Source organism: Calypte anna, chromosome 13 (genome assembly GCF_003957555.1).
Source record: "Calypte anna isolate BGI_N300 chromosome 13, bCalAnn1_v1.p, whole genome shotgun sequence".
In the NCBI taxonomy this organism is placed as follows: domain Eukaryota; kingdom Metazoa; phylum Chordata; class Aves; order Apodiformes; family Trochilidae; genus Calypte; species Calypte anna.
Genome location: NC_044259.1, coordinates 15,440,355 through 15,467,377, shown reverse-complemented (window position 1 = coordinate 15,467,377; position 27,023 = coordinate 15,440,355). Strand labels below are relative to the sequence as shown.

Genomic DNA, 27,023 nt, shown 5'->3' with positions numbered 1-27,023 from the left:
GGAGCAACCTGGGCTGGTGGGAAGAGTGGCAGAGGGGTTGGACCTGGATGAGCTTTAAGGCCCCTTCCAACCCAAACCAGTCTGGGATTCTATGATTCCCCAGGCAGCTCACCAACACCCTGTGCAAATTGCTTTAATTTCAACCTCCTCTAAATATATTGATTTTCTCTATGCAAATAACAGCTGCATATTTTTTGACCCACAGCTGTGTTTAAGGATATCAACCAAGTCCTTTCAAGGCAGCATTCCTCTTTTTTCCATCTTCAGCTCATCCCATCAGACAGAAGTTCCCTGCCTGCCTGTTGCTCTTGCCCGTCAGCCTCTCATTATCACACCCTGCACAGACATTTTGCTTCTTTTCTAAAATATCTCAGCACATGGTGTGGGTTACTGTCTAGACTGCATCACTTCAACCAAATGTATTCACTAATATATTATATTATTAGGGCTCACTAAAAGTAACAAACAAAGTACATTTCTTTGTTCACTCCTTAATTGTTTGTTCATTACCTTGCTTGCTGATTCATAAAATATGAAAACCTCCAATAGGGTATCTAGTCACTAGTGCAAATTAGCTAGTTTCTAATGTACATAAATAAATTATAAACCTGCATTTACAACTTGCCTTAAGTGTGAGCACTTTATCTCATCAGGAAAGAATTGGATCTGCTGCTATGAGCACAAATTGACAACAAGTAAAGGCAGGGGCTGGGAGTGAGTGCTTCATCCTACACTTGCAGAACACGTTAGAGGCAAAAATGGTCTCTTTGCTGCTGGATAATCTGTTTTCTTTAGCTTCAGAACTGAAATGTGACATCCTCAGATCCCTACTTTTGTATCAGGGTCTGGATGTTCAGCTGGTGTGGGCATGGCCTGTGCACTGTCAGCAGGTGGGAAAGCCCTGAAGCTTTCATTATCCTGCAGCTCTGGGTTTTGCTCTTTTTGTCCAGCAGCAGCTCTTCCTACTTTTTGTTTGTTCTTGTTACTTAGGATATTCCCAAAGACACCCAGACCCTCAGATTCCTCAGAAACTAACTTCCAGCTAGGATGTGCCCATGTGCAAGACTCGTAGAGGATCAAAAATCACAATTTCATGGTATTTTTTTCCAGCCTACAGATTTCTGTGGCAAAGAGTGTCAATTCAGAGATGTAATTTCTTCCCTCTCCATAGCACAGTTAACATGCTCATCTCAAATGATACAATCCTCTAAAAATAGTGCAGGTTTTTAGATAAAATTCTGAGGGCTGCTGTTTAATGTCTGCATATTTGGTTGGTTTAATCCCTTTTCAGTCCTGTAATTCTCTTAAATAATGAATACAGGCTCTCTATAAGCTTGTGACTTCACTGCACAACCTGTCTAAAACAGAGGTTTGCCCTTGTGCAGCTTCACACAAGGGTCCCACACAGAGAGGACCAAAGTCCAAGCAGCACAACTTTTATATTATTTCTTAAAAACTCTGATTTGTCTGATTTGTATGGACACTGAAGATTCATGGCTGTAAATGCCTTGTGTTGCCAAATGAATGGCTACTGCCTCATCTATGGGCAAGGTTTCCAAAGTCTTCACACTTCATGAAGCTTGGAGCTGCAGATGCTCCCATAGGTGAAGGATTTCACATATATGGATGGTCTTGTCAAAACCAGCCTGACAATTTGTGCCTAAAATTATTAGCATGTATTTGTATTTGCAAGGATTTATACATGCAAGGTCAAGGACTTTGTTTGTAATTTTTTTTTGCTTAATATATAAAAGCTTTGCTCACTGTGTATTTGGAGGTCTCTGCTGTGTAAGTCCTGTTGAATTTCAACAGCAGCAACTCATCCACATCCCTTGAGCACACAGAGGTTTTCACAGCATTTTAAAAATTCTGATAAAATGAAGGGTGTTCCAGCAGGTAGGATGCAACATTTCAAATGGGGTGTTGACAGCAATTTAGACTTTAAAAAATGTGTATTTTTGACAGAATGAAGTATACACTTCTTTTCCCTCAGCCTTTTTCAATGCAATTGATTGAACAGAGATTAGGATGATGTGGGGTTCTTTTTTTCAGTTATTTTACCTCAGTACCATAACATTACTGTAACTGACTTTACCTCAAAGCCTGTCAAACTTCCTTTTTTTTTTGCTAAATTAGCTCGTGAATTTTCCACTTGCTGACATGCCCAGCTCCTCTGCCTCTGACAGAGATGGAAAAAGCCTGCACCAAATGCCAGAATTGTTTTCTTTATCACTGCACATCCCTGGGTGATAATTCTGGTCCACCTCATGATGCCAGCAGGCCAAAGCTCTTCTTGACATGCTGCAAACTGGCACTTGGGAGGGGACTTCATCCACAGGCAGATGGATATCCCAGTCCCCAAGACATATTCAGACCTCTGTATTGTCAAAAGGGATAATTTTTCTTCTGTTGTTTGGGTTTTTTTTTTTGGTTTTTATTTTTTAATGTGGAGATCCTAAGGTGTGATTCCTGTGGCTGGGGAGCTGGCAGAGGGTGTACAGAGTGTTCTCCAGCTTCACCAAGAGCCTGTGACCTGCTGTTCTTTAAGTACAGGGCAGTCACATCAGCAGACAAAATGAAATCTTGCTTTGGAAAGTCAGGGGTGCCTTTCCCCTGACTTTATCCACATTTTTGTTTCAATCACAGAATTACTGAGGATGGAAAAGACCTGAGATCATCCAGTCCAGCCTATGACCTAACACTGCCACATTTCACATGGGTTTTTTCTTGCTTGATCAGTGGCCAATTTCTGTCGTTTTGTCAGTATTGTGTTTAACAATCTATAATCTTTAGCTGATGAAGGAAGGACACCAAAATGGGAGCATCTCATGTCCTGCTCTTGGAGCCAAGCAGTGCAAGGTGCTGCAGAGCTCTGCATTCCGAGTGGCGTCATTCAAACATTCTCTTTCATCTTCATCTCATTCTGCTTGAATTTCTCCATTTAATTGTTCAGATCACTGGCTGTGCTTGGGTGCTTCCAGTTTTGGGTTTGCTGTGCATGTGATCCTATCCAGGTCTCTTTGCAGAGACCAGATTAGGTGAAAGAAAATTAATTATGCTTATTTCTGTGCTTTAGGTGTTTTTTTCATGTGTACTGCCCTATGCAAAACAAGGAATATGATGCTTTAATGTTTTCTTTAGATCCCAACTCTAATCCAGCCTCCCCAGCTCCACCTGAGTTCCATGTGAAGGTAGTTTTTTGTTGGGTTTTTTTGCTGTTTTGCAATATTTCTACATAATTTTCTGCATCATCTTGCCAAAGAGGTAGAAATTCTAGATCAACATCTCTTCTTTCAGGCTACAACCATTGTCACTTTTTCTGCCCATTCTGTTCTCTGCTTCTGTCTTGGTGTTAGGATTTAGGACAACAACTCTAAGGCAAAACATTTTACTGCAGATACCAAGAGTTTTAAAGTCCTCAAGCAAGCTTGTCTTTAAAAGGAAGAGTTGCTACATTCAACGTTCATAATTAACATATAATTTGAAATAATAGCTTTACAGGAGTGTCTGAGTAGAATTTGACCTATATATTCCTAAGAATTGGTGACCATGTGGAGGAAGGAGAGAGTTTGACCCAGCTTGACATTCATATTCCATTGGAAGGCTGCATGACTAACATGAAAAAACTCAGATATTTAATTTCAGTCTTGGAATGATGAAATCACAAGCTGATAACTATGGAAGCCAACGTGGGCATTTTTTGGAGCCATTTATTGGTTCTCATCCACCTGAATTAGGAAAAAAAGAGTTAGCTGCTTGCTTTTGGAAAGCAGCTGTGAGTGTATCTCCTCTTAACCACTTCCCTTTGCTGAGAGCACCTCTTCTGCAGTTGAGGAGGATTTCAGCCATACCTTTGACTCACACTGTTGCCAGGTGGTGGTGATCCTGCTTTTACAAAACACCTCTACAGAAAACTATTCCAATCCCACAAACCACCCTGCAGTATTCCATTGGTGTTCTGCTGGCAGAGAGGCCTCTAAGGTTTGGAGACTCAAAGGGAGGCAGGTGCCTTTTTTGTCCTCCAGCCTTCCCTGAAAATCTAGTGATGCTTTGGGATTTCCCTTGTCCTCAGAGGAATCCCTTCCTTGGGGGAAGATACAGATCAGGGAGGCAGGGGGGGTTATATATTTGCATCTTCCTGGGCAGAGAACTCTGTCTCCAGCTCATCCTTCTCCTGCATCCCTGTGCCACCTGGTGCTAAGCTCCCAGTCCCGTACTGTGTCCCCAGGCCACCTTTTCCTCTCCATTTTCCCCTTATTGGTGGGGTGACAGCAGGTAGATCACACAGGGAGGGAGGAGGTGCAGCAGCACCATCGTCCTTACAAAACAGGGCATTAATCCAGTGACACCAGAGGCCCAGATACCAAACTCCCAGGAGAGCACATGAGGACAGTGCCTGAAGACAGCAGCATCCCTGGGTAGCGTGCCAGGGTTCTGCTGTTCCTGCTGCACCGCCCATTGCCCCGTGCTGCAGCGTATTCTTCATCAGCTTTATGGAAAGGACTTTTCTATCAACTGTTCTGATCTCTGTGTTTCATACGTGTGGAATGTCCTGACTTCCATACACAGCAGAACTGGCTGTTGGGTTCCTCACTTGGGCTGGAGGGACGTGGTGTGTGAGTGAGGGTGATTCACCGGGCTGCAGCGCTCTGCCCCTTGCTGCCTTTGCTAAAGACATGACACACGATGTGGGCATTAGACCAGGGGAGAGCAGAAAAGGAGCAAAATGTTGCTATACTGATACATTTTTTAAAAGTCAGCTTTTAAAGTGATGAGCAGAGCATGCTGAGATGTTGGTCTCTGATCCTCTGCTCCCTTAAACAACTAGTTCCCAGAGAGTTGGGTTTTCTTTTGCAAAGCAGCTGGGTAAAAATTGGCTGGAAAGGCAGGGATGGAAAAGGCAGGGTGGTTTTCTCAAGTGCTGGGGCCAGCATCAGCTGTGGAGATGCAAGCTACTGCTGGGCCACCCAAAAAACAAGCCCAGAGAGAGGGAGGGGAGAAGCTTGAGCTGCTGTAATCGCAGGTAGGAGTGGAAGTGCCTGGAAACAGTCCATCAGTGAATGGTGGGACACTCCTTGGCAATACCAGGAATAACTTCTGCACTCTCCCAGAGAATGTGTGCTAAGGTGGCCTTGCACAGGACTTTCCTTTTCAGTCGTAGCAACCTGTTTAGATAGATATTGATATATAAATCTTTTTACATTTCATTTCCAAGCCACCAAGCATGGATTTACTCATGAGTAATGGGTGAGTCTGCTGGGTATAATGCTCATTACTCATGGGGAGCATGCAGGGAGGTACTTGGAGCTGTGGCAAGGGACGGGTGTATCCCAGATCCATCCTCTCCTCAAAAGGCTGGGCATTGCCACCTGGAGCTGCCATACTGCTGATGCTGCAGGAGCTGCAACAAGGAATTTAGATCATTTTTCCCCATTTTTTTAGTTCACTTCTGTCATGGCAAAGTAAGCCTCTACCGTGGCGTAGAGCACAAGCCAGCAATAAAAGTCTGATTTCTGCATCTTCTGTCCTTCCACTGCTGTTTGTGGAAGGGAGGTAACAAGTGACATTGGATTGGGCTCTCTTTTAAATGGGGATTACATTACCTACAAAGAATGTGAGCAAGCCAGATTCAGTGGTGCAAGTTTCTGAAGACCAGCAGCCAGTGCTAATGAGAGTATCTGGTCATTCACAAATGGATTAATCTTCTTTTCCCTCAGTCAAATGTTTCTGTTTAAAGCACCTGCTGAAAAGCGAGCAATATAATGAAGTGTCTGGGTGGTAAAAAGTGTTTTTAGAGCCTTGGTTTTGCTTCCCATTCTTTAGCCCATGTATAGAGCAAAGAAAAGGCTCCCTTAGCATGGGAAGCCAGGAGCAGAGATGGGGAATTAGGATCTGGGCCCTAGAGCCTGAAATACCCAGCCTGCAAAACCTCATGCTGTGGGTTGGGTGGAAAACAAGAGCGATAATTGAAGCAGAGAGACTGAATTTAGGAACAGAGCTGAACAAATTAATGTGTGGTCCTGGCGGGTGATTATTCCTGTGCCTGAGAACGCCCGGGCTCATCCTGTATCACGGGGATGCACAGGGGGAGGGAGGCAAAGGATTAGCTTCTCCTTCTGTTCAGAATACAGTCTAGACCAACCCTAGCCAGACCAGAAAGACAACATGGCATGGAAATCAAAACACAGGCTCCCATTTCACTAATGGTACACAGGATACAGTGGGGCCAGTGGGAGTTTGGGGTTTTTTTGGTTTTTTTTTTGCTTGTGGTCAAGAATTTGACTTTCTTTTTTTCTGAACACACTTGTAACGTAAGAGACTTTGGGGGTGAGGGTTTAAATGAAACAGTATTCTGTGCATGCAGGAGTTGCTTGTTTGCAAATACAGAGATGTGAATTTCAACCCCTTGTGGTTTACTATGGAAAATACAGACTTGGTGTTTTTCACCTAAACTTTGCTACACACCAACTGCAGGCAGAGGAGACTGGGTGGCTCGAGCAGTGAAGAACTACAGACATGAAACTGAAATTAACTTACTTGGTGTGCACACAGACAAATGCAGATAAACACACACACAGAGGCTGCTGTGGGGTGATTTCCTTGTACCATGTGTGTTTGCTGAGTGGTGAGATTGTGGGCATCTCGGGCAGTGGGTGAGCAGAGCTCTGACCCCCCCAGCCACAGAGGGAAGGTTTTGCAGAGCTGGAGCTTGCTGCAGCTGTGGGAGGGAGTGACCACTCCTGGATTTTACTTTAGCCATATTCTTTGCAAACTTGGACACACATTTAGCCTCTATAAATCTTTGTAGGGAACTTCACGTCTTTGTGGGTCTTTAATTTCTAAGTGCTTTCCCAGAAATAAGAAATAAATATCTTCCTTGCTTTTGCTCATACAAGAATTAGACACTTCAGCATCCCACCTGGATGGTGGATGGTTATCTTCCCAGCTTGGATGTGGCAGGGAAAAGGCAGGTTGTGGCCTTTCTGCAGGATCCAGGAGAGCTGAGATGAGTTATTTGTGCACAGGACCCATCTAGGCTGCATCTGCTCTGCTGTCAGACACACTGAGGATCAAGATCCGGGGAGCAAATCCCAAAAATACAAGGAGGGCCAAGAGTACTTCCATATCTTGAGCCTCAGCAGTAAATGACAGCTGCTGCCTGTTTTCCAGTGACTTGTACCTGTGAAAAGAAGGGCAGGATGCAAGTCCTAGTGGTGATAGTTTGTTTGATAGTTTGTTTCTTACTCAACATGTCAGGGGGGAAAGCATGGTTGACCAGATGACTGCCTCATCTGAAATGGAAAGTTTCCACTTTGGGACTGGGAAAATAAAGAGAGACCTCCTGGTATGGACTGTGCAAAGAGGGCTTGGATGTATTTATCACTGTGCATTAATGAAGTGGGTGAGAGTTTTGCCTTCCACATTCATAACTGCTTTTACTTTTGATTCCTCCTGCAGTGCTAAGGTTGACAGCCTGTAAGACAACACGTGTGGGTTTCACAGGTCAGTCAGCCTGCCCTGGAGGAGACAGGCTGTGTATGTGGTGTCTCTGTAGTTTCTTGTTCTTATTTACTCCTTGTGTTCTTCAGTGGTGCAGATGCCCACAACGAGCTGAATGCCAAACATCAGCCACAACTGGGAGAACCAAGACACGATCATTTTTCACATGTCAACAATTTTGTGAGGATTTGTCTTGAATGTACAGTTGAGCAAAAAATAAAAACAAAATAAAAAAAATCTGGTTTTGGTTAGGATAAGGCAAGTTTCAAGTTTAAGGGTTGGGCTGGTAGAGATCTGTGAACTGAATGAGCACCATCCATGGCTGGAAGTGAGCCTGGGGACCAGGACAGAGCACTGACCTGCATGGGGCTTAGAGCTGCTTGGAGACATTGGATAGGAGGGGAAAAATTTAGGTTTTTGGCTGAGAAAAGCCATGAGACAGTGTAGCTGCTTCTCAGTCCCATGCTACACTATTTAGTTACCTCTGAGCTTTACCTCTTAGCTTGAGGCATGGTCCTCAGTGCCTTGCTGGCCATGGTTGGCAGTGTGGCCCAGGGGCACACAGCAGCTCTCAGATCACTTTATTGACCTCCTCTGGAGTGCAATCTCAGCAGTTTCTCCTGGGTACAGGTCCTGATCCTACACTCAGTGTCAGCTGAACCCTGGGAACATCTTCCTGTACACAAACCAAATACACTGTGAGAGATGTGGCAGCTCATTCACAGTCCCCTATGTCATCTCCTGGATTCCAGCTCTTACCCCAACCTCAACCTCAGCCCGTTTGCTGCTCCAGTGACTCCTGGTGACCCCAGATTTCAAAGGAGTCACAGATAACACTCAACAGGAGCTTTCCATTTCAGTGCTGTCTTCCCCAAATCCCTTTATTATCCTAGCCCACCAGTTTCTTCTGATAAAACTGTAATTTTGGTCCTTCCCAAACTCATGCAGCCATCCCCAGTCCCAGAAGAAAAAGGTTTCAGAGAGCTCCATCTCCTCTCTTTACTCATCTACCTCCTCTGCACCTCCTTACGACCCAACATCATCTGTTCATCCTGTCCTGGAATATAATCCTAATGCTTACTCCTGCCTCAGCACCATTGCTTTCCCCTTGTCAAGTACTAACCCTAACCAAAACTATCACCCAAGCCATGAAGATGTAACTTATATTCAACCTGCCTTAAAACAGGAGTCCCACGAGCTGGGACTGGGGTTGGGTCTGGGGTTAATATTGTTCTGCAAATTAAGTTTAGGGTTTAGTTGAGGCTCATGTTTCACAGGAGCCATGAGCTAGGAAAAAACGGGAGTGCTGCTGATGCGTCTTGCCTCTGGTCATGGGTGCTGCTTTCCCAAGCAAGTGGGTCGGGGAGTGTCCCTGTCCCACATTTCCCTCCTGCTGTCACATGGATGAATTAAAAATCAGCACCTTAGCTGCATGGTCTGGCAGGAGTCTTCCTTGGAAAAAAACAGGCTTCAAGGAAGAGTGTCTGATGGCGTCACTGTGAGATGACTGGGCTAAAGCAGTTTCCTTAATTAACCTCTTGTAAATAAGGTGCCTTGATGGAATGCAGCTCAGCAGTGGTGCAAGGATCTATTTTTGATGAAATTCTTCTGAACTCCAAAAGAGGTAAAGAGTTTTGACTGAGCAGGTACCGTGTCCAATAATAGCTCTAAAGTTCGCAAATAAGTCTTTGATCTCTTCTGTTTCATGACTCCACATCACTTTTGAAAGATAGCTGAATCCTCAACCCTCACAGAAAAATTGTGGGTTTTTTCTTACCTTGCTTAACCATAAACAGATGCAGGTGGCAAGTCCTGGTGGTGCAGTGAGTGCGAGGGAATGACCTTCCCTTCTTTACAGCTCAGTGACAAGTGCTTCAGGAATGGAATGGAATGGAATGGAATGGAATAGAATAGAATAGAATAGAATAGAATAGAATAGAATAGAATAGAATAGAATAGAATAGAATAGAATGAATACTTCAGTTGGAAGGAGTATGACAGCTGCTACTGTTTTACATATAAAAAGAGCATTTGAGATTTAGGTAATCAACAGTTCAAGAACTATCAGAAGAGAAGCTCCAGGCTGTTCACATGCTTGCTCACAACTGAATGCAAAGAAACTTGAGGCCAAAGCCCTCTCCTAGCCTGCATGCCCCCTTGTTGCAGAGCACCCCAACCAGGGCTGGGTTCAGATGGGCTGCTCTGTTTCCAGCCTGTGTTGAGTAACAGTCCCCATTGGGATAGGGGAGGCAAACCAACTGCACCCCTCTCCCAGGAGGTGCACACATCTGTGAGCACTTTCTGATTTGATGCATCACATGGGAAGGAGGAGGCTTCTCTTCAAACCCATCCCCACCATACCCGTGGCCACGGGAGAGCAAAGCCACATACCCAGAAGTTTGTTGAGAGAAGCAGTCACAGGTTTTTCCATTGATTTCCATTCAGACTTCCAAGGGTACTTTTTCTTTTCTCTGTGTTTTATGAAATGCTGCATCCACCTACTTTCAGCTATAAATAAAAAATAATCATGTGCATTTAACACTTATTAAAATTCTTTTAAATTTATATGCAAACTAGGAGCAGCCACAGGCTCCTGGCAGGCTGCCTATAAAGCCCTTTGTTCTGCAAAGATTGTACACCACTGATGAGGCAGATAAATTTGTCTTCAGTGCCATAGTCTTGTCTTTGCTCTGAATCTTTTTTATAACTACTGGAAGGTGTAGGTTGAGAAATGCTGGTTTGATTAGCTGGGCTTGTGGTTGGTCCCTTTTCATGCCAAAATCATTTAAGTGTTCCAGACATGGCATACACCCATGGAATCTACAAATATATCTCTCCCCAGTGCGTCATAATTCCTAGGGTAGTAAGTGATGAATCATCAGGATCTAATGTGAAGATAAGCTAATTAGCATTAATCAGAGCTCCTGCCCGAGGTGGGAAAATGCTAGGTGAGCAGTCTTTGGCTGCCATCTGAGTTACTGAATTCTTTTCTTTTCATTTCTTTCGATTTTACAAATCGGGCTCTTCAAAGCTCCCGAGCTGGCAGGCTGGTAGTGCAATGCAAATGGAGCAGTGCCATGCAAAATGGAGCAACCCAGTCTTGTCCCTCAGTCTCTGCTGTGCTCTGGTCTCACCCATCACCTTTCTTCTCAGCATGGCCTGAAAGTCCCCAGATGGTGGCCAGGTCATGCCGTGGTGTGGGATGGCTGCTGGGCTTCAGAGTTTCTCCCTGCAAGAAAGCTGCCTGCAGCACCCTCCTGTTACAGTCGTTAAGTGACTATCTCCAGAATTACTTTGAAGTTATTGGAATATCAGGGAAGACAGAAGTCCCATCACGTGGGAATGAAAAGTGTTTCCTGTAGGTAGAGCAGCTGTGGTATCAGGCTGTCCCCTTCTTTCCACTCTGGGGACTCACTTTTTGTAGAAATTCAGAAAATGGATATTACAGTGTGTTCCTTCCCATAATGTGCCTTCTAGCAAAAAATGCCAAGCAGTAGGGATGACTGTAAATACTTCTTCATGTGTCCTGCCTGGGTGCCAGCTGTCTTACCCTGGTCAGGGCAGAGATGTTGCAATCCCCGTTCAAGTCTGTGGTACAGAAGCACGAGGAATTCAGCCTCAGCAGAAAGGCACCATCAAACACCACCACCCTCAGTGCCTGGTGGCCTAGTTGAAGGACCCTTTAAAACAAATTCCTTTCTCATGTTGGCATCTGCAGCCCTCCTCCAGATTTTGACTGGCATTGGCATTGGTGGTGTGTCTCCTCCTTGTGTGCCTCAGGTTTGGTAGCAGGAATCCTCGTGCAAAGGGAACCAGGATTCAGGCTTAGCATGAAGGTATCGAGCTCTCAGGGATAGCCAGACACCTATGAGGAAAGTTTTTTAAAGATGCTTGAGCACCCAGTGCACAGTATGGTCCTACAGTGAAGGCTGTCCCACTGCCCCAGTGGCACATGGACTGTCCTGGTCCACCTGCACGGGTGGGGACAGCCTGCTGGGGACAACTCTTGGGGACAGCCTGCTGGGGACAGCCTGCTGGGGACAGCTCTTGGGCTCCTTGGGTGGTCCAGTGCATTGGGAAGATGTGGCTGTCCCCAAATCAAGAAAAAGGAAACTCTTTCCTAGCCTGTGGCTCTGGAGCTTCACAGGACTCAAGTCCATGTGGTCCTGTACCCAAGGTGTGCCTTGGCCACCCAAAGACAGAACTGAGGTTATCTTTCCGTGAAACTGCTGGAGATCTGCCACTGGAAATGGTTTTCTTTGCTCTGGATTTTGCCATGATCCTGTAACTTATAATTATTCTGACTCTTCCATTACAGTGAAACCCGCCCCTTCCTTTTTTAACCCTGGCACCCAGGCTTTTTGGAGAGCACACCAAGAAGTTTCAGAGCAGCATCGTGCCCCGTGGTCTGCTGGGGTGGGTCAGTGCATTTTACCTCTTGAGCTTGTTCAGATGGAGCATAATTATTCCTTTTCTCATCAATACTGACCCATAGCTCTGTACCCCCAGCTGGGAAAAAAAAAAAAACACAAAAAAACAGACAAACAAAACCCCAAACAAAACCAAAATGCAGGAGCACAGAGCTGCTGCTTTTCCTATGGTGAATAAAAATCCCTGGGCCAGCTGAGAAGGTTTGTAGCCACCAGCAGATGTCATTGCAGCCAGTGAAGCCTGGGACACCTCGGGTGAGAGCAGAGGCATGGCAGGTATTCAGATAACACCCCATGGAAAAGGAAAATTAAAAAAATAAATCGTGTAACCTCTGATTGCCAGGTAGCTCATTAGATCATTGGTAGGTAGTTTATAGTAGATAGACTAGATATGAGGGATTAAATTGCACACTACAATTTGTTTTCTGCTGAATAATTATGATTTATTAGTCCCAAGCACAAATTATAGTAATTTAAAATATTAACAACTTTTTTTAAAGAAAGGAACATGCAAGTGGCTTGTGTTAATGGGGACAGTTGGATCCTGATAACTTGACAAGCCCAAGGGTTAAGGAAGAGGGCCAGGGTGTTAAGGAAGGTGATAAGAGGGCAAGTGTCCCCTTCACTTCGTGGTGATTTGGGCTGAGCATGCTGGTTCCCAGCAGCCTGTTTTGGGATGCCAGGCACCTCTTCCTCTCTTCCACCCATCCCAAAGCTGCCCAGGTGACAATGTGCCATACTTTTTCCTGCCAGGTGGGAGTGCTCCTGGAAACTGGCCATTGAGACCTTGTCTTGATGTCACCTCCAGCTGTGGCGTTGAGTTCAGTGTTGTGCTGGAGTTGAGATGCCTTGTACAAAAGCACCAGGTGATTTGTTGCCATTTTCTTCATGGTTCCAAGTGATTTCATGGTCCCTTGGTGCAGGCACCCTACAGATGTGCTGTGTGTGGTAGCTCTGGGGTGTCCAAGGGTGCCTACAACCTGGAGATGGGCTGTAGCTCCTGCTGGGATGGAGGGGCAGGACACAGGGAATTTGCAGGAGATCCTTGATGTTTGTGTCTGTGCACCCATTTATGTTTCTAACCAGTTTTTGATCCTCATAAATTTGTATGCTAAAGGCTGTTCAGAGAGCCAGATGATACTCCTGGATATGGAAATCAGTGGCAGAATTTGCTGTCATAAGAGCAAAATGAGGGAAAATACTCATTAGCCACTGTTCCTTGGTGACTTCCCCACTCCCCTTCTCTCTCTGGGGTTGGCAAGCAAATAGGGAAATGCCACTGATGTGAATGTAAGAGTATATGGTAACTATTATTGCACTATTGGATAAGATGTATAGAAATCTTTTATATAAATATTCTATTATAAGCAGTATTTACTGTTTGCATGGTGGGGATCACAACCAAGAAGTGACTCTGCTGAGCTTGATCTTGTTCAGATGCAGGAGATAACAGGTCTCCATCCTAAAAAACCACTTTACAGTTAAGAAACACAATTGCTGTTCAGCTCTTGGTCTGAAGATAGCCCAGCACAAACACAAAACAGAGCAGGGCAGAGAGCTGTGAAGATCAGAGACATTGACCAAAGGCAGCGTTTTGGGGACCGTGTCACCAGTCTCCTCCTAACACAACAAACTTGTGGGATCTTGTGGGAAGCTTTAGGTGAGTGGTGGGGCTCTCTTGGAACCCCAAGCATCCCAGATAACCAGTGGAGCACGGAGCTGCTGTGGTTGCAGAGCTGGCACAGCTTTCTGAAATGAGTAAATCAGAGTTGAAGCAGAGGTGCTAAAACACTGCAGAACTCAACAGACTTAAATTTCCTGCTGCTGTTAAACTTGCAGTTTAAGAATAGTTTTCTTCTGTATACACAGTGCTTCTGCCTCACATGGTGCTGCAGAATCAGTCTGCCTGACAAGCTGGAAGCACCTTGCCTTGTTTATGCACGTTTACAAAAGGAAAATGCAGCAGATAAAACACCTGAAATCTCCCAGGCTGGTGAGCTGCAGCATTTCCCAGTTTTGCAGCCTCTCAAAACTTCAGTGAACACCTGGCAGCATTGGAGATGCTGCTCTGTGTTTGGCCTTCAGTGAGATAAATCAGTGAGATAAATCATTGACTTTGGCTGGCACTGAATTTTTTTTTCTGTCCCATAAATAGGATAGAAAGAGGGCTAGAGCACTTCTCCTGTGAAGACAGGTCTCATGAGAGGATTGGGGTTGTTCAGCCTGGAGAAAAGAAGGCTCTAGAGAGACTTTAGGGCACCTGATGGAGCTACAGGAGAGCTGGAGAGGGACTTTGTACAGGGACCTGGAGTGATAGGACAAGAGGTAATGGCTTTAAACTGGAAGACAGGAAGTTATGGAGAAATTCTCTGCTGTGAGGGTGGTGAGGCCCTGGCCCAGGTTGCTCAGAGAGGCTGTGGCTGCCTCAAGGTGTTCAAGGTTGGGTTGGATGGGGCTTGGAGCACGTATTTTAATAAGAAATTGTTTTCTCTCACCTCAGTTAAAGCCAAGAGAGGTGTGAAAAAGCATAATCCTTCATAATCTGTATCGTTTTTACCTTTTGCATTCCAAGGCATCATCTTAGATGATGTCCCATCTTAGATGGGTTTATTTTTTTAATTGCAAACTTTGCAGGGAAAATGTAAATCCTGAATGGAAATAGTCTTTTCATTGGATTCTTCAGCAAATGAACAATACACTGGTTATGAAGAGCACCTTTACTTTAAAAAATTAAACACTACTGAAGCAGGGGTGGTTTTTGTGTGTGGATCATTGTCCTGATAGCAAGAGTTTTTCATTCCCAGACTTTCAGAAAGCAGATGTGGGACACACAGGCTTCCAGCTCAGGCCCTGAATAATGCCTAAGCTAAAAAATGGCACTGTAGGCATGTGGAGGTTATGTGCATGTAGGTGTGGTAGATACAGTTTTTAGTATAGTTGGTGTTCTGTGTAACCTCAGTTTCAGCATCCATCAACTGCTGCAGTTGGTTACTGGAACAGAGCAGAGGACATTGCAAAGTTGAGGGGCTTTTTTTTAAAAGAAGCCTGAGTGACAAAATGACCTACAGCTAAATAGCTGGTAGTGGGTTAAATTAATTATCTGGTTAGGAAAATCAAACAAACCTGTGCCAGGAGCTTGATATGCTGATGGTACCTGGGATTGTCTTGTGTTGTTCCTTCTTCAATTCTTCTTTTCATCTAAACGGGTGTAAGTGGTGCAGCAGTTGCAGTGATCAGAGGCAGTGCTTGTACCAGGGATGTACAGGGATGCTCTGGCAGTTCAGCAGCCCTGATCCCTGCCTGTTGTGGGACCAGCTGCACACACCCCCTCCTGTTTGTTCAGTTCTGCTTTGTTTAACATTTCTGGAAAACCTTTTCCGTGGAGTCCCGTGTCGCGGCTGACCGCGGGGCAGGGCGAGCTCCCAGGGTGAGCTGTTTTGAAAAACAGGTCTGACCTCAGCCAGAAAAGTTGGTATTTTCACTTTTTTTTTTTTTTTTAATCCCTTCACAGCCTGCATGAAATTGGGATAGCTCAAATTTGTGGTGATGGGAACTGACATCACCAGCCACCACACTCAGGCTGCTCTCCCCAGTCAGGGTTGGGCCACCAAGATCTTCATGCTTGGTCAGCCTGGTTTATATAAAGCAGCACAGTCCAGAAGGAGATTGCTTCTGCAATCTCATCAGAGCATGAAAATAAAAAGATTCAGGATGGCTTGTATGAGTCTTCTGTCTCCCAGGAAGGCCAGTGCATCAACCAGGACATGGCTAAAAACTCTGTCCTAAACTTTTCCCAACAAAACTTCAGTGAGGATGCACCCTGTGAAGAGTTGTGGTTTCCATGACTTGTTTCTTCTGACAAAATAAATTATGTTGCTTAAAATTCCTGATCCCATGCTGTCCTGTAACAGGTGGCAACCTCCTCTAATAAGAACAGGATCATTAAACTGCACTAAACTTTCAGTCCTTGTGAGTTTGCATCTTATCTTCAGTTTGCTTCTTATATTCAGATGAACCCGAAACTCAAGGCAAAGCCAAGGTGAAAGAGCACAGTTTCATCCATTATTTTTCTCATCAAACCCTCACAAAATTGTGACTTTCTCGGTTTTTTTGCCATGAAGCCTTTGATCAGTCCTTCCTTGTGAACTTGTGATGGGCCTGGGTTAAAATGAAATCCAAAACCGGACACATTTTTTGTCATCTCAGGTTTCGAAGTGAAAATACTTTGTGTCTCTTCTAACCAGGTTGTTCCCAGGCTGTTATTTACAGTCGCTGCCATAAACCTGTAGCCAAAAACTCTTGGAAGAAATATGCTGAGAAGCCAACCTAGCTGTAGCAGGACTCATTTGTTATTTACTGCTTTGAATAAAGCATAAAAGTTTGCTGTGTTCATTGCCAGTCCAAGTTATAATCCCCTGGTGCAGCACCTCCTTGCCCTGTATTTAGAAAATGAGACTTTCAGCCAAGGTCTGAAGTTTGGAAACCAGCTCTCTCTCAAGCCTGCTTTCCATACAGAGACCCAAAGATGAAAATAATCTCACGACCATCCACTCCTGTAGTAAAATCTTATGCAATTAAATCTATGAATTTCAATACCTGAAAAACAGGATTTGATGACACATGACAAGAGGCGAGTTAAAATATGTATGACTTAATACCAGTAGGTAATCTTTATCATCACGAGTGTGGAGAAGATGAAATCGAGGCAGGGGGTGGAGTTTCCTCATTCATTCCCATCCCATCCTGAAAATTAGCCTAAGAAGTAGTGCTAAATAGACCAGACAAGACTGAAAAATAAACATGATAAAAGATCTAAAAAGATCCCTTCGTGGAGTCAGGCATTGCTGTGGGCATCACATCTCTCTTGGCTTGCTGAGCTCATTGTGGGGGATTAGGAATTTTAGGCAGCACAGATGTGTGCTCACCCTCAGCCTGAATCCAAGATCAGACCACCCCATCCTAAATCTGTCCTAAAATCAGAAGGCTTGGGCAGCCTTCCCCCTGCACTGCTGATGGCCATGGCAGTTCCTCTCACCGTGTGCAGGGATTAGCTGGCGAGCCTTTAAACTGCTCCTTGTTTTACATCTCATTGGAGGTAACATTTAAGGAACTTCTAGATGTCAAGTGGCAGGACAAGATTAATTAGGATTCCCTTCTAATCCTAATTATAATGATATTTGCTTCCCACGATAGGAGGTGTTCATTATCATATGTATAAGTTTATTTCTTTGGTCTGTCTGCTTCCCTCCCCCCAACAGAATTAAAAAAAAAAAAAAAAAAAAGGTTAAATAACATTTAATGCATTTTTACAGTCATTAAAAAAATCAACTCTTTTTAATCTGCTGGAAACATCAGATGGGCAGAGGAGAAAACCATTCAATTCCCTGTTAATTTCCCTTGCTCTTTAATTATATGCAAATCCACCCAGCCCAGGTTTTAATGCAACCGTGTGCATTAAGAGATCAGAGAAAGATTCAAAATGGCAAAGCAGAGCCTGACGTAGCATTGGGGGCTCCAACGACTTCGACTGGAAGATAGAATTCCACATTTTAATTAAAATGTTTATTCTGCTTGGCACAATAACACTTGCTTGCTTTCAGTAGGAAAAAAAAAAGGGGTATTAAGCATTAAAGGAAACTAATTCCTCCTATCAAGAAAATGAGGATTTCTCCTAGGCAGACAGAGGGTATCATCCAGGATTAGTGGCTGTAGCATTCTTTGTAAACATGTCACCCTTGAAAGTGAGCAACAAGGAAAGCTGCTATCGCCTTACAGCTGCAGGGTGTCAATAAAGCAGCCCTTCAGCTCCAGAGGGGATTATCTTCCCTCCACCACCTCCAGAGAGCCGTTTATCATGGAAACTGGGAAATAAGTGGGAATGCAGATTAGGGTAATGCGGGGGCAGCTTCGGGCTGGAGCTTTCCCCACTCCTACACCAGGGTTCCTGATGGGTTCTGGGGAGCCAGGCAGGGAGGGATCCCCATGGCCATGCTCCTTGTCCCTTGGGCTTCACAGCTGGTTGGGAAAATTGTTGCCAGGGTGGGAGTGACATCTCAGGTCACAGCTGGCCACCCCTGGGGTCATCCCAGCAGCAGTGCTGAAGAAAGGTCTGGGAGAGATCCCAGAGGAGACTTAGAGCAGCCACAGTTTGTTGCCATCCCTATTGGAAAGGCATTTGACATCCATGGAAGAGCCAAAGGATTTCATCCTGGCAGAGCAATGCATCCCCAAGAATTATTACAAATTACCATCCTTGTTTCTATCATCTTATCTCTTAATTAGCTGGTGGCGTGTGCTTGGGCACGGCTACATTTGACATTAAAAGATCTTCTCTTGGTGTCACCTGCAAGTGTGTGGCCTTGCTTGGATGCACGCTATGGGACAAAGCTCTCTCTGAACAAGTCAGCAGCATCATGGTATCATTATCACTGTTGTTATTATTATTACTGTTATTAAAGCTAAATTTTCACAGGGCAGTCCCCGAGTCAGGGGGTTACTTTCAGAAGGGGTGAGCCACTTTTGATTTGTTGTCTTTTGTCTTTTTTGTTCTTTTTTCAATCAGTGACATTCATCCATGGTGAGGTTCCCCCCCCCCTAAAGCTGAGCTTTCAGCCTAGCGGGTTGAAAAGAAACAAACTGGAATAAAGTAGAATAAAAGAAAACAAGAAGTACAGTGCCTCCCATGAGGAGCTGGCAGCCACACCATCCCAAGCCTAGAGACAGGGACAAAAGCCCTGTGATGGGTTCTCTTACCCAGGTCCCCGGGTGACAGTGGTGACACCCACAGAAAGGTGTCATCCATGGTGGCTCTGTGGCACGAAGGGGCAGGTTTCACCCCTTCTGATGTTCAGAAAATCGAAACACCTTACATCACATCAGTGTTTTGGGGGTTTGTGTTATCTTAACTCCCCTGTGCCCTTTCAAGTCCATGGCCTGGTTTTGGTGATTTTCTTTTTTTTTTTTTTTTCTTTTTTTTTTTTTTTTTTTGGTTCCTGATGCAAACATTTGCCTCCAGAGACCTGCATGGCACCAACACCCAGAAGGTTCCTCTTGGAACCCACAGGTGCACCCAGAAATCTCACAGGATTTTTCTTTGGCTGTTGCAGTGTCCTTGGCTGGCAGGGATGTAACAACTGGGTGCCAAAGGCACCTCAGCTCAGATCCAGCACCCAGCCAGGGCTGGCGTTTGCAAAGGGTTTCTCAAAATGGGTGAAAATGCCCCAAGCTGCTGGTGTCTCGAGTCTGGGATGTGGCTTGTTCAGTGCAAACCCTCTGCAGGTCACCAGGCACATGGAGGGTGATATCTCTGCTCCTTTTGCAAATGCTGATCTTGACTCTTACCCACAGGCAGGCCTTGGCTCTGTGGCATACTTTTGCTTTCCTCCCTTGCCCTCCTGGACACTTCCCTGATTAATTCTGGGTATCAGACTAACCACTCGCCTTCTGAGTGAAATAAAGGAGGTCAGATACTATCAGCCTCCACAGGTCAACTAAGTGCCTCCTCATTTGAAGCTTCAAGTGTTACCAGTAACTCCAGGCTTTGCAGCTTTTGATTCAAATTCGCAGAACCAGGTAGCATGAAGGGTTTTGGGTTTGTTTGGTTTTTTTGTTTGTTTGTTTTTTGCCCTGCAGCCCAGAATGGGGCTGTGTTTTAGGATATGTTTCTGCCCCCTCTGGAGCAGATACATCACTGTGAAGCTGCTTTTCACATCACAGCAGCAAAGAGGGCACCAAGCACGGGGAACTTTCTGCACGGTTGAGGAAGTTTCTGGAGTGAAGTGGCTCTTCTGCAGACTGTGGCTGTAAACACTGAGCAGTGATGCCAAAAGATCATTTTTCAGGGGGTTTCTCCTCTCTCAGATGGGATGTAACTGTCTCCATGCTTGCCCTTAGTCACCATAGAGAGCAACCTCTGGGAGGGACTTTTGTCTTTATTTTTCCATGCAAAGAACCACCTACATCTTTCTCTTAGAAGATGAAATGCTCGAGAAGTGAAACAGCTCTTCCTGTGCCCGTAAGTGGTGAAATATTCAGCTTATTTCCCATGCAGTGTTTAACTTCAAAATAATAACCATCATTGCTTAACAACAGAAACCAGCAGCAGCACAGAAGGTCACTGAGAACTTTTAAAAGGTTTTGAAGTTCTTTCGCTATATTTGTCCCCATGATGACTGGAGCTTGGCCACCTCTCTGAGTGCTGGGGCATGGAAGATGTTAAATTCCAGAGGATCTTACCCCTCATGCCCAACAGAGTCCCCCAGTGCCACTGAGTGGCACATCCTAGTGAGTTTTGTCACTAAGGCAAGCACATCCCCTTTGATGTCCAAAAAAAGGAGCAGGGCTGCTCAGATGCCTTGTTGGCATTTTGAAAGCAGAGCGGGATTTTAAAGCTGAAAGAAACCAGAGGGAAAGGGAAGAGCTGAGGGAATAATGCCCCATCAACCACAAAATATGGAGTGCAGGGATATAAAAACCTGAGCAAGGACAATATTTGCCTGGATGTGCAATGTGTGGCTTAAATGGATCAGCTCCTCACTGCATTTTGTATGCAGAATTAATGCAAAAATTAATAGCTGCAAATTAGTACTTTCCCCTTTGTATCACTGCTGCTTGTGAGCACTTCTGGGCCAGCCAGGTTGCACAGGGAACAGTGCTCTCCGTGGTCTTCTGCTTCCTGGAGGAACCCTTGGTGGTGCTGAGGATATGGGCCAGCTCCAGCCCTCTGTGCTGTGGCCACACTGGGTGTCCCAGGCCCAGGCTTGGAAGGCCCTTAAAAATCATCTAATTCCAGCCTGAGCCAGGTCTCACCACCCTCATAGAGCAGAATTTCTTCCTAATGTCTGACTTACTTCTCCCCTCTCCCAGTTTAAAGCCATCCCCCCTTGTCCTATCACTCCAGGCCCTTGTCCAAAGTCCCTTCCCCAGCTTTCCTGGAGCCCCTTCAGGCACTGGAAGGTGCTATAAGGTACTCCCTGGAGCCTTCTCTTCTCCAGGCTGAACAACCCCAAGCTGCTGCTAAAATTCAGCCTTTCTGGAGGGGCTGGGCAAGGGCAGTGCCTGAGCGTGGGTGGCTTTAACTTTCACTGCTTCCTTTCTGTGCTGGGGCCACGCAATTGCAGCAAAAGTGAGAAAAGAGAAAAAAGCATGCTGAGACCAGAAATGAGTCGACTCTGCCCTGGCCCGAGGGCTCCACACAGTCCTCAGTGAGGATTTGGGGTGATCTTTTATCACAACATCTCTTGGTGCAGCACGCCAGGAGGGGAAGGTGACTGCTGACATGGTCTGAGGGAGCAGGGAGATGGGATCAGAACTTGGACATGCCCTGAAACTGCACCAGAGCTGGGGTTGAGGCACAGGCCCCAGGTCCTCAACTGCCCTGAATGACAGCGTTGGTCCTGACCCATTCCAGGAACAGTTCCCAATATTATCCCTAATAACCTTCTCGTTTGGATTGGTTGTGGGATGAAGAGCAGGGGGCCCATTCCCCCCTGGTAACGGGCACCAGCTCCAGCAAGCTCGGTGCAGCCTGACCTTACAACTTTCTGTCTTGTGGCCTGATGACTAATTTTGCTGTGAAAAGGAATTAATTCTTCATTGAATCAGCGACAGCAAAACTCTGTAGGTTTTGTTTTTCATAGCCAGCACGTTGACTCATCTCACCCTGTCTGAGAAGTGACGTCGAAGCGAACACATTTGGGGTGACTTCGGGCAGGTCAGACACATGGACAGCTGGACACACAGCTCTCAGGCTGCCCAAACCCCACGGTGACAACCACCAGTATGGCACAATTGCCAGCCCTAGCTGCTCTCTCTCAGCCAGGCCCCTTGCCCCACACCAGGCTGGCCCACAGGTTTTTTCATTTCACTATTTTTGGGGCCAACAATGTGGGAACATTTGAAAGTGAGGTTACTAATCTCACCTCACCACGGCTCAGCTCCCCAGTGAGGCTGGAAACCACAGCACTCTCCCTGGCCATGGGCTCGTGTGCCTGGGTGCTTTGTGCTGCCCTGCCATGGGGGAAAGATCCTGCACCCCCAGGGTGCTTCCATCCTCTCCTGCTGGGTCTGGAGTGATGGGAGCACTTAGCTTTGGGCATCACAGAGGGCTTGTGGGGCTTTCCTCTCCCTGCAAACTCCTCCACATCCATGGAGGGGCTGCCAGGATGGATGGTGGCTCCCATGGTGCTGGGATTTCCAGCAGGATCATCGGTGCTTTGTTTTTTATTGGGCTGACCACAGGGATTTGGGCTGTCTGGGGTGCTGCCTGGTGCTTTTGCCCCAGGGATGTGTTTGATGGTGGTGCTGGGCCTCAGCCATGCTGGTGCTGTGCAAAGTCCTGACAGTCTGACCCTGTTCCCTGGCCTGCAGGGTCCCCTGTGTGCAGGGAGTCCCCTGTGTGAGGGGCATCCACTATATGCAGGGGTCCCCTATGTATGGGGTGTCCTCTGTGTTTGTGGGACCACAGCTACTGCAGCCTCCCATGTGTTTCAGGTCCCTTCTGTAAAGTCCCCTTTGCCTACAAAATCCCCCTGTGCTTTCAGGACCCCATGAGCTGGCAGAACCCCCCCTCTCTGATACTGATTCTGGAGCCTGAATGGTGGAGCCATTTTCCCTCGACGAAGCCCCAGCTGGCCCATCTGCAAACACAGTCTCTCATTTCAGAGTAGCTATTAAAACATCGTGTAAGAAACCATACAGAAGTATCAGAGCAGCATGAAGATGTCCAGAAATCCCATGGGAGAAACTCATGTGGAGTTTTCCCCACTTTGAACAGGGAGCTGGGTGATGCTCTGACAGATAGCCAGGTTTTGCAGGCAGGTGGTGGTGCACACTGGGGGTTGGCTGATGGCACAGAACATCACCTTAGGGCTGACTTAATTATTACAATTTTTTCCCAGTATCTTCACAGAGCTAGAAACCCAGAGTACTACAGTTCATGGAAGTGTTTTGGTTTGGTTTATTGGCTTTTAACCTTCTGTGCTGTATTTTGTGGAGATTAGCTTCACAGTTTGGAAGAAAAAAAGTCTGTTGAACCAGCAAAGTGAAACTACTCATTTTTAGTGTGTCATGACTGAATAGATCAGTCTTTCAAAACCAAGTCAAAATACTTTCTAACAGGAGATGCTTTCCAGAAAACGTTTGATTAACATCTCTTGCCATTTTCTAATTAAAAACTCGTGTTTGGCTCAAAGAAAACCCTCATTTATAGTTCTGATCAACCAACCTCATGCTGGCAGGTTCAGCTCACCCCTGAGCTGCCCCTGGCCCTGCTGCAGCCCTTACTGGGCAGATGGGATGGGAACAGGGGCCAAGGCTGCACCACAGAGCTGAAAACCAGTGTGGCTGTGCTTGTGAGGGTGATGCTCACGGGAAAGACCTGCTGGGTTTGTGTGTGCTCAGCAAAAGGATGGTTTTCTAGTTAGCCTGGAGCTGCTCTCGCAATCAGCCACCCCATGCATGAGGTCTCCTAATTTTGCCTTGCCAACAATTAGTCTTCCTTAATAATTAATGCCATGACTTTTTCTCTTTGCTCATCCAGTTACCTCTAGTTATTAAAGTCACTTAAGTCACTTTTTGGCTTCGAAGAGGGAGCTTCTTCCCTCACAGTCTGGTTGGGAGTCTTTTTTATTTTCTTTTTAATTATTTTCAGCCAGGTTGGTGGGGGCTGAGGAGTCCCCATGTGCTGCAGGGTCAGTGTCCTGCTCTTCACTTCTGTACCGAGGTTGTGGCTGCACAGCTCATTCTCTGACCTGCCCTCAAAGGGCTGTGCTGGGAGAGGTGACACAAAACTGTCCCCAGAGCCCTTTCATGTGTCCTCCCCCAGCCTCTGAGGGACAGGATTTGGGGTGACTTGAGGCTGGGTCCATGACAGTGGGCAGCAGCTGCATTATTCTGGGGGGGCAGGTAGCCAGCAGCTCTGTCACTGCTGCTCTGAGCTGTGTTGGCAGCAGCTTTGGGCAGGAGATCAGTGAGATGCTTCACCAAACCACAGTGCATCACCTCAATGCCCCATCCTCATCCTCCCAGGGGACCTGTGAGAGGACACAGGACCAAATGCCCTCCTGATAAATCATCCCACTCAGCAGATAACATTTATTATGGGGTTAAATTTAGGGCATAGACATTGTCAGCTGATAAGTTCTGGCTTTGAAAAACCCCATAAGGATTTTTCAGCCTTGCAGCTGATTTCAGAAAATAAATCTGGACCTTGTGAAAAAGATAAATTTATACTATTTCTCTGGCATATGGATTTCTTTAAACAAGGTATGATTTCACAGCAAAAATGATTGCTGCAGTGTATCTGGTGAAGAGCAGGAGCTGTAGACATGGACCACAATCAGAAGCAGCTGCAGAATTTAAATCAGGATCAACACTGGAGGAGTCTTCTCTGCTTCTCCAGTTCTTTGTGCAACATTTTCTTCTTCCCCTGGTCAGTTCAATTGGGAATATGTATTCCTGCAACAGACTCCCAAATGGAGGAAGCAGGAGGGGGGTGTTCATCATCTTGCAGAATTTTTTTGCCTTGCTTTCCTCCTGAGCATCCCTCCTCACCAGCTCTTCCTGACTAAGTAGGAGAAATGTTTTTCAGCAAGGAAGTGCAGGTGTAGAAGTAACAAGACCAGCTCATCTTAGTGGTGCAACATCTCATTTCCCACCTGAACTGATGGAAAATCTGAGCTACTGAGCTGCAACTTGTTGTACCTCCAAGATACCAGGTTCTGCTTTGATAGGGAAGGAGGACAGACCATGCCTTTGTGGTAACCACGAGTGCTCTCCTCTTACTCTTGAGGTATCCTGGGGACCAGCATCAGGACTGCTGAGCTGCTGTTACAGTGGTTTGTGTCTCCTGGTAATAGCCACAGGCAGCAGGACTGGTGGATGGTGCTGGGCTTTGGAACAAGGACAGGGCAAATGGGAAGGGAAAGATCTGGCCCTCTTTGAGCAGCAGAAATGCTTCAGTGGAGGTTTTCAAAGCAGCTCAGCATCAAGCTCCTCCTGCTCCAGTGTCAGTGTCACGTCGAACTGCATATCCCTAATTCAGGCTTTCTGGCCTTTAAATAAGCTAAGCCATTGCTAATTTTAGAAATATCACTGAAAAGCAGTTCTTCATCTCATTTCACGGGCAGGAATAGTAAAAGCTGAGAGCTCCAAACATGTGTTTTAACTAAGCAGGAGCCAGCCCAGTGCTGCTCTGGATGGGAAAACCACAGAGCCCGTGGCCCTGCTGCAGGACAGGAACGTCTCTACCACACCAGTCTGTGCTGGGGAGGGTACATTCCCAGTATCCCAATGTAACAGGGTAAATCTGCACCTGGTAAGCATCAGGAATTCAGGTTTTCATTCATTCTTAAATGCAAACCTGCATGCCTCCTGTGTTTTATTTGCATGAGCAATCCTTTGCGGGAAAGACAGATGTAAAGCAGCGTCTCCATCAGTCTGTTTGCCTTTCCGCTCCATGGGTTTCCTCCTTGGAGCAGTGATGCAAAACACAGGACGTGCCCAGGGCTCTGGGGCTGCTGTGCAAGCAGGTCGGAGCAGCAGGGAGAGGTCCAGGGCAAGTCCTCCAGGGCCATCTGCTCCAGGTGGGCCACCTCCACTGAAGCCAACTGGTTTTTTGTGCTCACTCTTTGGCTGGGCAAAATCATTTTACCCAAGTGAAGTCCCTTCCAACCCAATGCACTCCGTGATTCCCTGAAAGGCACCAGTGAAGCAAGTCCATAGATGATAAATGACTTGTCAAAAGTCACGCAGCAAATCATCTGTAGTTGTCCTGGTGAGACACGAGAGCTCTGGCTAGCAGTAGCCAGCTCCTAGCCCCTGCAGAGCTTTCTTACCTATCCCTTCTCATTTCCTCCCCATTTTAGGGGTGCTCTCGGTCCTCTTTCTCTTTAGGGATTTATCTGGGACAAATCCTAACATTCCACCACCAAGGCAAAGTCAGTTTGGGTTTAAAGGCAACCACGGGCGAAACCAGGCATGTAGGGAGCAGCTTGAGACGCTGGAGGCGAGGAGGCTGGCACGGACGGCAGCGGCTGCATGTGTGTATGTGAGTGTGTGTGTGAGTGTGTGTGTGTGTGTGTGAGTGAGTGTGTGTGTGTGTTTGTGTGTCTGTCTGTCTGTGAGTGTGTGTGTGTGTGAGTGTGTGTGTGTTTGTGTGTCTGTCTGTGAGTGTGTGTGTGTGTGAGTGTGTGTGTGTGTGTCTGTGTGAGTGTCTGTGTGTCTGTGTGTGTGTGTGTCTGTGTGTGTGTCTGTGTGTGTGTCTGTGTGTCTGTGTGTGTCTGTGTGTGTCTGTGTGTGTCTGTGTGTCTGTGTGAGTGTCTGTGTGTGTGTGTCTGTGTGTGTCTGTGTCTCTGCGTGTGTGTGTCTGTGTGTCTGTGTGAGTGTCTGTGTGTCTGTGTGAGTGTCTGTGTGTCTGTGTTTTCCTTACAGCTCTTTTGAACAGGTTCCCCTCTCTCTGCTCCAACACTCAGCACTCCCCGTTGTCTTCACCAAAAAAAAAAAAAGCACTTTTTACAAAGACGTTGGGCTCCGATGGCCTCACCATACATTAGCAGGAGTAGCTACAAGAGGAAACAGATTTTTCTTTCCCAGTTCTTCCTGGATTTGTTGCATCCCCAGTGCTGCCTCAGCTCCCGATGATCCTTCTCCCTGCTGTGGGATTTCAGGCTGAGGGCTTGCTGGTGACCACGTCATGGTGTGAAAGGCACTGCCCTCAGCATGGCTCTCCCAGCTTGAGAGCCCCTGTTAGGAAAGCCCAAGCGTGGCTTTCAGAGTGAATGTGCAGGATGTGAAAGTCCAGATTTAGACCCTGTGGGCAGCACAGGGCAGAAAACAAGAGCAATGCACTGGTTAAACACATTTGTAATGTTCATCCTGAAGGGAAAGATGATGGAAATGAATGGGGAAAAAAAAATGTTCTTGAGTGTTGAAAACTTCACACTGATTTGGTCTGAGTTCACCTACCCATGCAATCACCTTCAGCTGTTGTCACTGCTCGGTCTGTGGTTTTTTCCTGCAGGAAGCTAAAATGTTAATTAAGTAGGCAAGGGCATTTTCTGCCTTGCCCTTGAGAGTCACTGGGGACTTTGAGAA

The 27,023-nt window shown here is 46.2% G+C and overlaps 1 protein-coding gene across 4 annotated transcripts in view; it reads left to right on the top strand.

Moving 5' to 3' along the window:
- Positions 1-27,023, top strand: part of TCF7 (transcription factor 7) — a 64,221-nt gene that overhangs the window by 20,518 nt on the left and 16,680 nt on the right. The gene's annotated exons all lie outside the window — the stretch shown is intronic.